The 4,341-nt window shown below is 41.0% G+C and overlaps 1 long non-coding RNA gene across 1 annotated transcript; it reads right to left on the bottom strand.

Annotated features, from left to right (window-relative positions):
- Positions 1-1,316: 1,316 nt before the first annotated feature.
- LOC127687608 (uncharacterized) lies at positions 1,317-2,680 on the bottom strand. Its single transcript, XR_007978423.1, has 3 exons — positions 2,636-2,680; positions 2,005-2,056; positions 1,317-1,415 (listed from the first exon to the last, which is right to left on the bottom strand). It is a non-coding gene; the product is annotated as an uncharacterized LOC127687608 (long non-coding RNA).
- Between the last annotated feature and the right edge of the window lie 1,661 nt (positions 2,681-4,341).

Genomic DNA, 4,341 nt, shown 5'->3' with positions numbered 1-4,341 from the left:
CTTTCGGCTGTTTGTGGCTGAACATGGTACCTTGGGTGTCAGCTCTATGGAGCCTGTATCCTCCGAATGTAAATCTGGGATAATTCCCATTGAATCCATGACCTGAAGCAATTCCATCGGAGTGTCCTTTTTGCTGTCTGTGGCTGAACATGGTACCTTGGGTGTCACCTCTACAGAGTCTGTTACCTCTGAATGGGAATCTGGGTTTATTCCCATTGAATCCATGACCTGAAGCAATGCCATTGGAGTGACCTTTCTGTTCTCTATGGCTGAACATGGTACCTGTGGTGTCAGCTCTACAGAGTCTGATTCAGAGGAGATGCTGTAACTAGTGGAATGTTTCCCAAACTCCAGAGTCCCAGTGTCAGAGATAGAGGAAGAAGACATATACTTTGATTCTGATGAATTCAGGTATTTAAGTGCTGAGCTGAAAAGCAGAGAGAATATTTTTTCGTTGTCTTTGGAATCAGTAGTGAGAAAATTAGGACAAAGAAAGAAAGTGATCATTTCAAGTCTAACATAGTTCTGGTGTAAGGAAGGAGAGGGTGGAAAAGGGGTTGCTTCCTTGGGCATCAGTTATTGTAAAGAATCCCTCCACCAGGAGCAAGGGAGATGAGTCAGTGAAGTGAATGCCATACAAGTAGAGAAGCTGGGCCCTATCCCCAGATCACACACGATAACAGAGTGCATGGTGTCCCAGTGCTGGAGAAGAGGAGACAAGCACGTCCCTGGGGCTCACTGTCCCACTGAGACACTTTATTTCAAAGAACAAGATGGATGGTTCCAAAAAATGACATCCAATTTTCAATACCCATTAAGCTGGATGACCTCAGTTCAGTTCAGCCCTTAAGATCTGCATGTTAGAAGAGAACTGACACCTGTGGCTTGCCCTCTGACCTCTACATACATGTGGCATACATGTGTACACATGCATAAAAAAGAGAAATGCTAAAAATGAATAAATGTATTTTTAATTAAAAAAAACTTCACTGTTTTGGGGGTTAGATGGTTCAGTACTTAAGAGCAGTGACTTCTCTTCCAGAAGATGCAAGTTTGATTCTCAGCACCCACATGGTGGTTCACAAACAGCAGTATCTCTAGTACCAAGAGATCATATACTCCATTCTGCATCTGAGGGCACCAGGCATGTATGTGGGGCACAGATAGTCATACATGCAAAACAGGCATACATGTAAAATATAAATAAATTTCAAAAAATGGTTCTTTCTGACTGAAATTTCCCCTTTACTCTCTTTCCTTCCTTTGATTTTAAATATTTCTCTACCCCCTACCCACAAACTCTGTTTCCTGACCTTGCATTTTCCAGATGTTGAAAGATATTTTTAAAGCTTCTATCGATTGAGCATAATATACAGTCCTGGGTTTGGTCCTTACGACGACGACGTCCTGGAATACTGAACACAGCAGGTTAGGTCAGTGGAACTGAAGTGATATCAAAGTATCAGTAAGTTAACTAATAAGAATAGAAAATTGATTTAGGAATGAGACAATTACTCTCATAGTAAATGATGTAAGAGTATCAGGTATTTTATACTTCTAGCACTTACAATTAAGGCTATGTCTTAGTGAGGGGTTCTAGTGTTGTGATGAAACCACATGACTAGAAAATTCTTGCAGGTAAAGGGTTAGTTTCACCCACCAACTTTCAAGTCATACTCCATTGTGGAGGGAAGTCAGGGTAGGAACTCAGGGCAGGATCCGTGAGGCAGGAGCTGATGCAGAGGCTCTGCTTACTGCCTTGTTTTCATGGTTTTCTCACCCTGACTACTTATGTCACCTATGACACCAGCCTGGAGTGGCACCACCCACAGTGAGCTGGACTTTCCCACAATCATTGATCATCAATTAAGGAAATGCACCACAGGCTTGCCCACAGGGCAATCTGGAAGGAGCAGTTGAGGCTTCCTCTTCTAAAATGAGGCTAGCTTGTATCAAGTTGATGTGAAACAGTCTTAGGACAGTCTGAAGACAGACTCTGCTTACCATGCCAGATCACTTGCTGTGGCATACTTCTTGGATTCTTCCAATTCTAAAGCTGGTAATAGGAGTAAAGAAACTACTTAGTATAGTAACTACTGATACAATGTAAAAGAATCCCTTTCATTCAATAATCATGAGGGCAAAGATAGAGTCATGCCTGCCATGAAGCTAATTAGTAGCAAGGCACAGCTACCAAGTTTTAAATGTTCATATTCTCTGCTTTCTTCATCATGGAACTGAAGTGCCTCCACTAGAAGCATGGGAATGGGAACATAACAGTGGGAGACACAGAGAGCCTGATACATCTCTTCCTTTAAAGATGTTTGCCCAGAATACATAGTAGAGGACTAAAGGCAACAAACTCTTAGTAGTTATTCTTTGTCCAGTCTCCTGACCCAGTGAGTTTCTTTCCAGGACTTTTGAGTTTCCATGAAAATATATGGGACATGGGAAAGGGACCATGCAGGAGTTATGGGGCTGTATGCATGACTTTGCAAGTGAAGATGTTAGAAAGATGGCTTTACTCTAGTCACACCCTCATTTTCAATTTTCTTTCACATGCTGTCAACGATCAGTGTCTTGAAGCAGAAACACAGCAGCTTGAGCTAACAATAAGGGATAGAGTAATTCTGACCTTTGATTTTCCTGATATCTTCAAGAACCTGTTGCTTTGAAGCCTAGAGAAACACACACAAAGAAAGAAACAAGAAAGTTAGGTTTATGTTATAGATTGGAGATTTTATTGACAATACATCTCATCTTCCCTGTGGGTTATTAATATGCTTTAATCATATGTAATCATCTTGAAAAATGTGTAATTATGTCATTAGATTCTAATTTATTAATGAATAACTTATTATATATAATAAGGAAGCCCCAAGATGGCATTGTAGGCAAAGGTGCTACACACCATGCCCAAAGACCTGCGTTGTCTGGAGCTCTTGTAGTAAAAGGAGAGAAGCAGTTTTCACCAGTCCTCTCACTTCCCTCCATGTGCATGCCATGGCATTTGTGCATGCATGCACACATGCATACATGTTATTCAGTGTCTTCAAAAATTAAATTCTAGATTATTATGTGGCATACTGAGACTAAAGATAAATATGCCCCCTTTACTCTAGAGCCAAGCATTAGTAAGGAAAACAGCCACCTAAACAGATAAGATACTATGTGGGAGCCAGCAAAATGGCTCAGTGGGTACAGGTACCTGGTGCCAAGCCTTGCCAACTGACATTTACCTCCTATGGCTTTCAAGGTAGATGGAAAGAACTGACTCTTGTAGGTTGTCTTCTACTTCTCTGTGCCCCATGACACATGCACACATGCACACACTTACACACACACACACACACACACAATTTTTTTCAGTGTGGTAAATGTAATAGAAATGCATCACTGAACTCAGAAGAACTTGATTAATTTCCTTAAACAGAATGAAAGAATACTCCATAAATTTCTATTTGAGCAACAGATCAGAGAGTCAGCTGATTTCTAGGCGAAAAAGTGCATTATAAGCAAATAAAACACCACTGAAAAAGGCATATGGAACTTGTATTGTGGGGCATTCACCAGAGAAGACTGGATGGACATGGATTTTAGCCACCAGCATGTCTTTATTAGCCACTCAGCAACTACAATGGATGTTCAGGATTCCAGTGTATCCACAAGCCTTTTTCAGAGTGACCTCTTAAGCACAAAAATCATGTTCTGGGTTGACATAAATTAACAATAATGGTTAACCAGAAGCAGAAGCCAAAAAGTGAGGCTAGTCCATTTTGAGGGTACCAGAACTATGGACTTTGATGGATTGGGCCATTGTTTTACCTGTGGCAGGTGGTGCTGACTATGTGCTGAGATTTACAGTCTGAAAGGCACTTCCATCATGGAGTCAGCTGTGCTAAAGTCTGGAGCCCTGTAACCATTTGCAAGTGCACTTTTGCTCAGCTGTGGGAGATGGTGCTGAGAAGGTGAGAAGCAGGGGAAGCTTAGTGGTAGGAGTTCCATTCTATTCCATAAGGTCTTCCTAGCAAGTAGTAAACTCATAGGACTTTGCAGTGATGCCCACAGTCAGGTTAAGGGCATTAATGACATTTGTCACCATTAAAATGAGTCAAATATGTACTCCTTCCTCAGGGCATCAATGTCTAAAGAGCCTAGCCAACAATTCTGGGGCATTTGGTGAATATGTCTATGATTTAGTAACCCAGTTTACCACAGAGCTAAGTATGTCTGGTGGTAGTTTTGATAGTTTTGAGCTTATTTTATGCTTAATCATGCATTATGTATAAATCTATGTTCATGGTGAGACCATTAAGATAAGAAGCAAAAGAAAACTGGTGT

Source organism: Apodemus sylvaticus, chromosome 6 (assembly GCF_947179515.1).
Source record: "Apodemus sylvaticus chromosome 6, mApoSyl1.1, whole genome shotgun sequence".
Taxonomy (NCBI): domain Eukaryota; kingdom Metazoa; phylum Chordata; class Mammalia; order Rodentia; family Muridae; genus Apodemus; species Apodemus sylvaticus.
This window is presented reverse-complemented; position numbering and strand designations above follow the sequence as displayed.